A 13,547-nucleotide genomic window follows, 5' to 3' on the forward strand; every position below is an offset into this window, starting at 1 on the left:
TATATAGAATGCGTAATGTTAAAGAAATTATATATTAAATATAATCCATAAATAGAGCTTATAAATAATTAAGAATACGCGCAATCATTTAAAATCTTTCTCACAAAGAAAGTAATAATATTGATCTAATTATCTCAGAAAATGTGATGATGTGTCTTTAGTAGCTTAGAAAATTGATTAGTCCCACGTTACTAAGGCCTATTAATATTTAAATATATTGCCCAGAAAGATATAAAAACCCTTTTTCCAAGGTTAATCGTGCTCTTCTCTATCTTTCAGTCCACCAGCATGTAATGTTCTCATTTTTTGGGGCTCCGGCCCTTACTTTAATAAAATTCTATTATTTTCTCCATGTTCCTGTTCCTGTATCTTTTTCTATAAGCACCGACCACACTATGAATTTACAATGTTTATGCTTTCAAAGCGCAACAAATATCTATATATATGAGTGTGTGTGAGCGCGTGTAGCCTGTGTTATATAAACACACGATTTCACAAGTTAATTTGGCATTAGAATATTCTTAATTATTTATAATGTGAACAAACTTATTTTGAAATATTTTTTAAGGTGAGCTCAAATAGCTCATTTTTATCTAACATGAATTGTAGAAGTATTTTCCGTTTGGTGTAGGGAAACTGATATTTCACAATTCTTTATCAGTAAGTGAAGGTATATCTGAAAAATATTTCATATGCTTTGTTAATGTAGATAATTTAACCAAGTTGTCAAATTGAAGAGTTGACTGAGTTTAAACCCTTCTGTGGGGAGCAAGAATGCATGAATCACTTATAAAGTAAGATGCATGATAAAACGTTTCCTTAAAATTCTCTGCCCTTTGTTCAATATGGGTGGTCAGTTTTCCTTTATCTCACGGGTTATTCTGAGTAATTGTTATTCCTGATACTTTCATTCAGGCCAGAGAAGACTGAATTTATTTTCTTTCTTTGCTTTTTACAAACAAATGTTGTGTTTAGTGATGAGAATTATTTTTTAGGCCCTTTATGTTCTTCATCAACTACCCAAACTAATATTAAATTTTTTGTTTCTTTATAGTTAATAAACTTAATGACTTACGAAGTAGTTAATTTCATTTATTTTGAAAGTATAGAGATTATAATAACCGAGTCGCTAAAACGTACACTCAGCGTAAAAGGAAAGCAGATTTTTTGTAGGGAAAAGGGAGCATTTTTTTGTCATCATTTATACTTTTTTACTTATTTTTTTTTTAAAAAAAATAGTTTTCTTTTAAGTAAGACAGAACACTATACATTTTCTGTATTTAAATTAGAGTTATTGTAATAACATTTGTATCAGTATTAATGCAAATATTCTCTCAGACGACAAAAAATATTCAAAAAGCATATTATGGAACTATAGCTAATCTCATTTTTAATGTTTTCACATTCACAATAATTATAATAAAAAATAATAATAAAAAAATAAATGGCTAACAGTCTGTATTATATTAGTTTTTTTAATGGAAAAGGTAAAAATTTATGTTCCAATTTCAATGAATGAATATAAATCAAAATTCAATTTTTCTCCACTTCTAAGCGCATTTATTCTATTCTATTATGACCATTTCCAAAGTTTTAAATGAATATTAGTATGCAATTATTCATAGTAGAAATATATTTCGTTCTAATTTTACAGCTTCATTAAAATATAATATATAATCTTTTACAATCCCGATTGCTTAAAAATGTATTTATATTAAAAATCTATATATAATATAAGACTTGTTTTTAGTGATGTACCCAAAAAGGGAAAAAAAAATTACAAGTTTATTTCACTTTTAGCTTTTATTTTTGAGCCTTAAAAGAATCGTGCCATTTTTATAATTTAATCATGGAATTCTCCTATTTGAGATGACAGATAAGAAAATTTACGAGTTAAAATTTACTCGTAGTTAAAAGAATAAAAGTTATACTACATATAGTTATGCATTTTTACCATTTTTTAATCCTTCATACGTCCAGATAGATTCGTTCTTCGCTAAGCTCGATGTCAAATTTTCAATAGTTATTCGATAATCTAATAAAATATTTTAGAATACATAAATTTCCAATTATGACAAAAAATTGTATGGCACTTTTAAAATTAATTAATAACATAGAAAGTGTATGTCATTTCAATTATAACTAAATGCAATAACAGTTTTAAAAATTTTAAGACGATTAACATAAATTATCTATCAAATTTTCGCTCAAAATTAATGTTTTATTCTAACAAATGAAAAAATAAATTTCGAATTCAAAACATATTGAAAGTTCTGTGCACAATTAACAGTGAAACAAAAGTTATTTATACCATAAATAATAATTAAAGTTTTAAATCTTTTTATAAATTACACTAAATAACTATGAAAAATGAGAAGTAAGAGTATTTAAATTTAATTTCATTGAAATAGTTGCGTTCTATTAAAACAAATTAATAAATAAAAAATGTTTTCAATTATTCAACGCACAAGACACTAACATTAAAATTTTACTTAATTTTTTTAAAATTAATTTCAAAAATTATAATATGAAACAAAAGCACTATAAATATACATTCGGGTAATTGTAATCATTCATTTTATTTTCGCTTTTATTAATTTACATTTTTTAATTTAAATTATTTATTTTTAACTAATTAGAAATTTATAATTGCGAAGGAAAGTTTTAAATTTAGAAAAAGCACTAAATTGTAACATACATTTACTAATTTGCAACACCGGAAATGAAATTCATCTTAATAATACAAGAAAATAATTCTCTGTACTATCTTTCAATAATTATATTCGAAGTTTATTTAAAGGTTATTATTATTTATAAAATAAATTAAAAAATATCATTATGTAGCGGTGCCCAACCTCTATTTGAATGTAGGGCCGGATGCGCAGGAATCTAGACATTTTAAAGGTAATTATGATAATTTTGACATAAATATCAGTGTTTCAGACCCAGTTCTTTTTCAGTCAATTTAGTAAAACATTCGCTTGAAATTAATTTTTATAAAAATAATTATAATAATTTTTTATCAACTTAATTCTTTTAATTAATTCTTTTTTTTTTCTCTTTTCATCCGCCATCTTAATAATATATTTACATAAAATAGATTTTTTTTAAAATATAAAAATTCATTCGAAGTTAAATAATACTGGACTGATGCTTTTCAAAAAAAAAAAAAGAAAAAAAGAAAAAAAGTCTTTCATCTTTATCAAGAAATAAATTTGTCGTAAAAAGGGTTATAAAGATGGGGAAAAGGGAAGATTTTTTTACAAAACGTAACACAAAAGTTTATTTAAAATAAAGTAATTCTAATACTCTTGAATGAATGTTAAAATAAAAGATAGATAAATATTTTATTGAGCTAATAAATACAAATAAAGTATTTTAATTTTTTAAAAAAATGTTTGGGATCTATAATGATTTAAATAAAACAAACGCATTGTAGCTCTAGACCAGATTCAAATCATTCAGGAAGATTCATTCATTCAGTTCAATATATTTTTAGCTTTAGGACAATTAACTTTAGTGAATTATAAGAAATTGTTTAATCTTAAAGCGGTTTTTAAACATTTTTTTAACTTAAAAAAAATTAGAAACGAAGTTCAAAAACAGTAGACAGTTTAAGAAACCCGATTTGTGTGTATAAATAATATTGTATTAAAAATATCGAAATTTGAAAAAAATGGAAATGACTATAAACAATTGCAAAAAAAAAAAAAGATTATAAAATAATTTGAATTGACGAATAAATTGGCACAAATAAAACGCATCAAAAATGATGATTCAAAAATCAAAAGTCATTTTGATTCCGGATAAAAAATATCAAGATTTTCGAAACCCAGTGGAAAAGCGGGGCAATAAATGTTGAAAGAATAATAACAAAAAAGCCTCTTATATTTGCCATGAAGCTATGCTATTTGCTTTTTTTGACGAATTAAAAATATTGAAATTAAGGAAATTCGAAGCAATATCTACCGAAAAGCTACATTGATTTAGTTTTATCGCGTCAAAAACTTAAATGCGTAAAGCAAAAATTTCCGGTATGTTTTAATTTAAAAAAAAAAATTCATAATAGTTTTTTTCTGACTATGTTCAGGTGCTGCTGTGGGCAGCATATTAAAAGCTGGAGGGTCGCAAATTGTGCCGCCCTATCATTGTGTATTATTTCTGGATAGTCACCCACCCCTCCACAAGGGTTGAGGGGGTGTTATTTATGCCACTGATCCAATGACCATGAGTCATCCGTGAATCACATATTGCTCAATTTAGAGATAGATCTGAAACGGAAATAAATTTTCCCCAGATCCTTGCACCCATTATTCGGTTCAGTGACCTATCACGGGACTTTCGATTCACAAATTTTACGTATACGTACTCGTAAATATATACGTATACCTGGACCGAATGTATACCTTACCGAAATATAATGGACCGAATACCTGCAGTATACTGCAGGTATTCGGTCCATTTTAGTGGTTTTGAGGATAAAACCCCGACCCCCTATAAAGTGTTAAAACAAAAAGTGTTGGAGCTAAGATAGAGATTTTAGAGGAATTTTTCTGTCTTAAATTGTAACAAGAAAAAAAGCATCATTGTTCTTTTCAGACTTTTTTTATGTTGAAATTTTTTATCCAATCTTCATAAATTCCAGTGTGAAACACGTTTTCCTCTCCCCCCCCCCAAAGCACCCTCCAATGACAAAAATATTTTACCATAATTTTTGCTGAAGATGGATAGGGGGGTGGGGAAGACTGGGTACAGTGAATTTTCCAAACTTTCTCGCGAAGGATTTGGGATCTTTGTGTGGGAGATCTCTTGGGTTTTACAGGAATTTTAATTTATTAAATAGTAGCAATGATTAGAAATGTGTCATGAAAAGCAAAATTTTTCTAATCGTTTAATTAATTTTATGAATTTGAAAGATACGGAAAACTTGAAATTCTAAAAAGTAAAAAACTTGATGAACAGTTGTAAACTGTAAAGGGCTATTCTCACTAGATGCAATTTCTTGCATGTAAATAAGAACCTGATTGGAGAATTATTGTAACCATCCGATAACTCACCAATCAAGATCTCATTCACAAGTAATTTTATTTTTGCACATGAAAATATTGTATCCAGTGAGAATGGTTTCAAGGCATCAGTCCTCAATGGGCTGTCTTGCCAACTATGATGACGATGGTTATTTTGATTTTTTATGTGAGATACATGAAGGTGCGTCTAATGGAGCATTCTAGCAGTAGGGGAATCGCTCATGTGATCGCGTCAGATAGCCGTCCGTCCCACACGTAGTTTCTAAACTTTCTTTCGCTGGCTCAGAGTAATTGCATGCAGTGTGAATGTTCTTTATGGGTTCATTTTCAGTGCATATGATTCAAATGCAAGTGCTTGTCTGCTCTTGCATTCATTACATTCATGTACGTAGGTAGGAACTTTATTTGCATCTCACTAGACCTGCACAATGGGCTATTGGTGACAATGTGGAAAGCATCCCTGAGGATGATCTAAAGACATGCCATCACCATTTTAATCCTTTGCAGAGGGGATGACTTCTCTGTTTAGGTAGCCCAATGACTTGTTCAAAACCGAGTTTCAAAACTGTGAATTCACACGCACAAATCGAGATCTCACAATTTACAAATCAAAATCACAGTCGGGAATTAGAGGCAGTGCAAATGCTGCCTAAGTGCACATGTGCTGAATTTCAATGTTAGAACTTAAGTAAATAACCTATATCTTTTCAATTCTCGATGTTAGTGCTCATATAAATGATTAGTTCTTATTTAATAGTTATTTAAAATATTTGGCATATTTATATTTTTAATTTATACTGTTAATCATTGCAATTTAACTGCATTTGTATTTCTCAAAAATAATTTACCTCTCAACAGTCTGGCAACGATTGCCTTTGCCACAAAAACTAGCAGGGGCTATAAATGAATAATTTTCGAGAATTGAAATGAGTTTAAATAATAAAAACAATCAAAAGTATTCTGCATTTCCGAACAGCCAAAATCGTGGTAAGCTTAATTGGCTTCATTTATAAGTTATAATTCATAAAATCTTTTGTGTTAATATTATTCGGGAGTGATAGAGCATTCAATAGCAGATCAGGAATCTGCTGCATGTCCCCATTACGCTCTATCTGAAGTATATTTTATTTGATTGATAAAATTTAGAACTTATTTTTTATTTAGTTATACACACGATGTTTGTTAATTATGATTCAATCTTAAAATGTGATTTATTTGATCATCATCGATAATGGTAAGGTATTAATTTATGAGCTTTGGGAAAGATTGCATTTCCCTCAAGACTTATCTTTACATGCGTACCAGAATTAATTCATACCTTTTCATTCATTTCTTTTTTGAAATGTTTTTTAATTATGGATTATCTTTCCTATGCTTCTCAATAATTGGCTTTTTATAAGAATCAACACGTGTTATTATATTGCTTTTTACCTCCGTTTTTTTTCCTTGCTGCTTCTGAGCGCTAGCAATAGATTTTTGAAAATTTATTTTGAAATAAAATTTTATGCAAAACAATTGTTTTAGTTCAAATAATGTACCGTTTAATTTTATTTTAAGTATTTAATTTATGTATAAGGAAATAATAATGAACTTAGTTAATTTTAATGTTACAAAAATTCTAAATTTTTTGCTAAGTGCTGAGTGTAAAATTAAATTCAGGTTATCAGTTAATTCTTATTATACATTATTTTAAATTTTTTATTTTAACGTTTTAAGAGTTAGGATGTTTAATCAGCCTTGGATTCCGAGATTAAATGTTATTGTTAAATTATTAGTGAATCAGTTATTGCTTTTATTTTGTAATTTAACTTTTAAATTATGCTTCACTATCTGAGTAAGGAAATTGAAATAGGTAAATTTATTCTATCTAATAGACATTATATATTATAGGACCTTACCTGCGGATGTTTATGTATTCATACCTGTTTGCATTCACCTAAGTACCAAAAGAATTTTAGACTTTCATAAATGACTTTGTAAAGCATGTAGAGGTTTGCTTGCATGGGGATGACTACGAGTTTTAACCTTCAAGTTGCCCCCTTTTACCGGTGTTTTTTTCTTAGTTCTTAGGACTGCTAGGAAAAATCCGAATCTTTGCATTTATTTTGGCCTCGGTACTGATAAGGAATTCTTCCACCACCTGTTACGCATACTTTTACTTTCACCTTTATTATAGACCACTTTTTAAAATCTCTGGCGGTCTGATGAATTAATCATATTTTTTTCGTATGAACTACTTTTTTTTATGCAAGTGGAAAAATCTGCAGTTTAAACCAGTTTGAACATTCCGAACAAATGTAATTTTTGATTGCAAAAAGGTTTTTTGATCAAAAAATTGTCATTAATCTTTTTAAATAAGAATTAACATAATTTCTGATTTAATAAACTATAAAGAGTAAATTTATAAGTTTAACAATTTAAAATATTTATTTAAAATTTATTTGTTACATGTATTAAAAACTATTGATATATTCAATGAACGGAATCCTTATATATTTATTTAAATTTTAGAATGGACAAATGAACAAGTAGAAAATGGTAGTACTACTGCGTCATTTTATTATTGCATACATCTTAACAATTAGTTTAAATATTTTAAATCTATTTTTCATAGTTAGATGATATATTAAATTTATATTCTATCCGTGTATATGGGCTATGTCTTATAAATAGTCACTCTTTGAGAGGTGGAAATGCAATTAAGTTTTATTCCTAGTTTATGTTTGTAAGTTAAGCTCTGCAAAAATTACCTTTTTCAGTGTTTTTTTTTTAACAAATTTCTCAATTTAAATATATTTTAAATGCTTTTTATTAACTTTTCTTCTTTCTATTGGTTTTGTTGCTTAAATTTTCCTATTAATATTATAAAAGTGTTTATTTTATGGATGTCAGCACTGAAATATAATTAACTTCATATTTTTATCAAATATATTTTTTATCAATTATTTTATTTGATTATTTTATTATCAAACTCATTTTCAATTGCATTTTTATTTTTTTTGAGATATTGAAACATAATAAAGAATAATTTTTATCTTAGGGTAATTATTCTTTATTTCGAAAAATCACTACATAAAGAAATGTATTCTGAAAAGAATGTTAACCTTTTCTATTAAATTATTTTTATACACTGTAAAAGAAAAATGTATATTTGATACCTGATCCTTGTATACTTGATCGTCAAAATTACTTCAAAATATATTTTTCTAAGCAAATCGGTATTTTTTTTATTAGATTACAGTCATTTTCGGTAGATGCGCCCAGGGTTGGGTTTTTGACGTCAAAAAGTGGTTTTTGACATGACAAGGGTATAAAATTGTCAAAAATGTCAAAAACTGAGGTTTGCCAAGAAAATATATAAACTTCAAAACTACCAACAGTTGCTATGCATTATATTGAAATTTAATTATACTATAGGTAATCAGCAGGTTTCAAAATATTTTTTAATTAAAATTAAGGTAAAATAACAGATTTAAAATCTCAGAAATTTATATTCAAATGCATGTGCAGAAAAATTTTGCACAAAANAAAATATTTTAAAACCTGCTGATTACCTATAGTATAATTAAATTTCAATATAATGCATGGCAACTGTTGGTAGTTTTGAAGTTTATATATTTTTTTGGCAAACTTTAGTTTTTGACATTTTTGACGGGTTTTTGACGGTTTAAACCATTATTATACCCTTGTCATGTCAAAAACCACTTTTTGACGTCAAAAACCCAACCCTGATATATATATATATATATATAAAAAGAGGTAGATCTTTTTTAGAAATATTAATTTAAGTAGGAATTATCTTTTATATAAAATAATAGAAGGGCATTAATTAAAAGGAGATATATATTTTCTTTTTTAATGTCTTATTTCATTGATAACAAAGATTTCATTCTAAGAGAAGATGATAGGTATATGCGTATTATTGCATGAATTAATTAAAAAGACTGGAAGTTTATAAGAATGGCATGAAACTTTGTTACTTAAATGTTTGTAAACTAATTTGCTAGTAAAAAAATATTTCAATTGTACCCATTTAATTTTATAACACTTAAATGCATTGCTTTCATTATTAAATATGTAGTTTGTGCAGATCAAGACTTGTGTAACTTATTATTTCTTTCAGTTTGTTTTTTGATCTTAACTAATCTACTCTTCATTAGATATCTAATTTGCAAATAATCTCCCTATCTTTAACATTCATTAGCAAGGTGAGCCTGAAAAAACATAGCTATGGTTTTTATCTATTCAATGATTAGTTATTCATAATATCTTTAAACATTTTAGTCAGAAATTTTAACTATAATATTGTTTTTAAAGTATATCAAGTATTATTAATATGTTATCAAATATCTCACAATGATATATTATCAATATATAATTATCAGATGTTTTAGTTGGTGAACTTTAAAGAAAATCTAATTTTAAATTAAATCTGAATTTTTAAAAATTTTGTTTAAAATATTTCGTGGCATTGCCTGATTGGGGATATTTCCGTATAGTGATCTGTCATGCCAACTACAATCGCTAAGGTGCCAAATAAATTTTAAACTTGCAATTTAAAGAAAAAACTTGTAGGTTTAGTCCAGGGGTGGGGCTATAAGTTATAACCTTCGAAGTTGGTACCTTTCTTAAGTCTTTTTTTTTTTTTTTTTTTTTTTTTTTTTTTTTTTTNTTTTTTTTTTTTTTTTTTTTTTTTAAAGTTTCTCGTGAGGTGCTGCCCCGAAGTTGCCAAAACCTTGCAGTTATTCTGCCACAGATCTATCTCTGGGCATAAATTTAAAAAATAAGCTAACAGACATGATTAATTGATAAACTACTTAAAAACCTTTTTCTATAATTTAAACTGAAAGTTATGAAAAAATGAATATTTAAAGGTACATTCTTTAAAAAAAGGTATTTATTTAAAAATATTTTTAAAATTTAAAAATACTTAAAAAAATTATTAATGTACATATACCTCTTACCTTGAAAAAAAGAGAAACTTATAAAAATTCATCCAGTTGAGAATAATCCCTACAAAGAAATTATTTGTAATAGTAATCAGAATTAAACCTATAAGCACAGATATTTTTACCTGTGTGCAATTATTATTTAAACAGTTATTTATTTTAAATGGAATATGAATAAAAAGTTAGTGTTTGTAAGGGAGGGCTGCTTATTTTTACAAAAAGATCAAAGAGCAGGCTGCCCTTCTAAAATTGCGTAGGAAGAACACTGTCAGTTTATCTCAGTTTTCTGTAGATGAAAATTACTCAGACAAATAAGAATAATAATAAATTTAAAAAGATAAGATTTTTTTTAAAGCAGGTGTAATTGTGATAAGTATTTGAATTATTATCTAAATATTATATAGTATTTGAATTATTCAAAATTATTTAACCTCAAATCCTTAGTTTCCCAAATTGTGGCTTTTGGTGCCAAATGTTTGACCGATAAATAACCGAGACTTAGTAAAAATCGAAGGCTTTAAATCTTAATAAAGGCTTTAAATCTAAATCTTAAGGCTATTAAAAGAATTTAAGGCAAAAGTATCAAAGTACTGTGCAAAAATTTCGTCCATAGTAGAAAATTAGATAACCAATAATTTCATACAAACAAGATGACAGGATAAATTGTTCCTGAAGTATCGATAAAATAGGCATTACAAATGTATTTCTATAGAAAATAAAGTTTGATAAATGTGATGCTATCTTAAGCGATTTAGCAAAACTCTAACCCGTTTCTTTAAGGTTTAGTTTTAATACTGAAAATTTGCAAGCATATTTCTAGTTCAATCATCTAGATCAGTGTTCCCCAACCTTTTTATCACCGCGGACCTGTCAACGATTGATAATTTTACAGCGGCCCGCTGGGCGGCGTTGGTTACTTATATTTAAGATTATTTTGATTTATTAATTTAATTGTATTTAAACATGCTTTCAAAATAAAATACAGTTACACATAAAAATAAACATAAAGTGATTTAACATTTTATCTTACTAGTACGTTAAATCAATGAGAACTCTGAGCTTGTTTCGTTGCAATGAGACGGTTCCATCTGGGGGTAATCGGAGACAATGATACATTACAAACATTAAAAAATTTATGTCACCACCTTTGGGAGCCCCCTTTCTTTAAATAAATAAAATTTTAATGGAACACAGATATTTTTAATTTCGGGTATAAACCTAGGAATTTAACAATGAAATGGGAGGCCTGGTGCCATTTGATCCACGGACCCGGGGGTTGGGGAACACTGATCTAGATAAGCGGCTCCCAATATTTTTCGTCTATGGAACCTAAATGATTGACCTTTTTGCAGAATTCTGTCTTATAAGTAAGGTTCATTAACAATTATGAACCTATTAACCTAAGAAGGACCGCTAATTATTTTGAAATTATTTAATTATATTAAAATTACTGGCAGTTGAATAAACAAGCAGCAGCTAGTTTCAGTTCTGAAGTTGTTTTTGGTGTATGACTGAACTCAAAATTTATAAAATAAGCTGATTCATTGAAATTAACAAAGAAAATCTGTTAAAAACANCAAAATTTTAAATTTATTTTTTCTAGAACATATTTAGAAACACTATCCTTTAAAAAATATATAAATTTTATGTATTAATTAAATTTCACATATGAATATAGGTTTTTGACATTTTCGACATTTTTGACAGTGAGGTTTTTGACGTGACGGTTTAAACCATGGTTTAAACTGTCAAAAAACTGTCACATGTCAAAAACCTGCCAACCCTGATTTGAATTATTATCTAAATATTATATAAGTATTTGAATTATTCAGAATTATTTAGCTTCAAATCCTTAGTTTCCCAAATTGTGGCTTTTGTTGCCAAATGTTTGACCCATAAATAACAGAGACCTAGTAAAAATCTAAGGCTTTTAATCTTAATAAAGGCTTTAAATCTAAATCTTAATGCTATGAAAGGAATTTAAGGCAAAAGTATCAAAGTACTGTGCAAAAATTTCGTCCATAGTAGAGAATTAGATAACCATTACTTTCATACAAACAAGATGACAGGATAAATTGTTTCTGAAGTATCGATAAAATAGGCGTTACAAATGTATTTCTATGGAAAATAAAGTCAGATAAATGTGATGCAATCTTAAGCCATTTAAAAAAAAACTCTAACCCGTTTCTTTAAGGTTTAGTTTTAATACTGAAAATTTGCAAGCATATTTCTAGTTCAATCATCTAGATATAAGCGGCTCCCAATATTTTTCGGCTATGGAACCTAAATGATCGACCTTTTGGTAGAATTCTGTCTTATAAGTAAGGTTCATTAACAATTATGAACCTATTAACCTAAGAAGGACCACTAATTATTTTGAAATTATTTAATTGGGGGGATTTGATTTTTTTCTTCTAATTATCTTAATGCAGTTGAATGAACAAGCAGCAGCTAGTTTCAGTTCTGAAGTTGTTTCTGGTGTATGAATGAACTCAAAATTTATAAAATAAGCTGATTCATTGAAATTAAACAAAACAAAAAAATCTGTTAAAAACATTAAAAATGATTTTCAGAGAAATTTTTATTTTTGAGTTGGGATAATTTATTAAAAATTCGATGGGAAATGTTAATTCAAAATTTATAAATGCAAATAAATTCTTCATAATATTTATAAATCCTTTTTTTTTTTTTTCGTAATTTCTTCAATGTACTGTTGTTCATTATTTTTTTAAAATTTTGCTTTTTTTCAATGGCATGTAATTTAAACAAATTCATAAAAGTAGCAAAAATAAATTTCAAAAGAAGGCCGTATCTTATAAATACATTTCTAATTCTTCAAGTTAATGTAGAAGTTAGCAAAAATTTTCAATATGGCATTAAAAAGCTGTCTCCTTTAGGACAAAATTTTTTTTGGTGTTTTTTTTTCCTTCTTCTTGCTATATCAGTAAATTTAGTTATTTCGTTTTAAAAATATTTTTCCATTGCTCTCAAAGTCTTCTTAAAAATGCAGTTTTTAAGTTATTTTGTAATTTCAAAATTTATAATGAATTAAAAGTGAAAAATTAATTTCAATTAAACTAGCTTGTTTTCCAGCAGTTAATAGTGAAGCATTCCCCCCCCTTTTCATAAAATGTGAATCAAGCATTGTAATATTGTAAAATAACTTTTTATGAGTGCAATTTTTAATACAGTTATTATAATTGATTTTTAATTATATTTACAAAATTTAACTAATTATAAACAAATGTTCAAAGCATCTCAACATATTTTAATTTTTAAAGAAATTTTATTTTAAAAGAATCTGAGAAATTATATACATAAAAAGAAACGCATATCTTGATTAGAATTTGTATTAGTACTTCATTTTTCTACTATATGGTAAAATTCCTCTTAAATTTTCATGAATAAAATGAAATATAGCGGAAGACATTGAAACTTAACGAATCTAATTACTTTATTGATTAGTTATGTTTTCATTTTAATCCTCAACAGAATGTCTAAAGAATAGCGTAATCCATCGAAAGTTGCGGATGCACAGTTTACTGAGATGGAAGGGGTTTGAATGGAAATC

This window comes from Parasteatoda tepidariorum, chromosome 2, assembly GCF_043381705.1.
Source record: "Parasteatoda tepidariorum isolate YZ-2023 chromosome 2, CAS_Ptep_4.0, whole genome shotgun sequence".
NCBI lineage: Eukaryota > Metazoa > Arthropoda > Arachnida > Araneae > Theridiidae > Parasteatoda > Parasteatoda tepidariorum.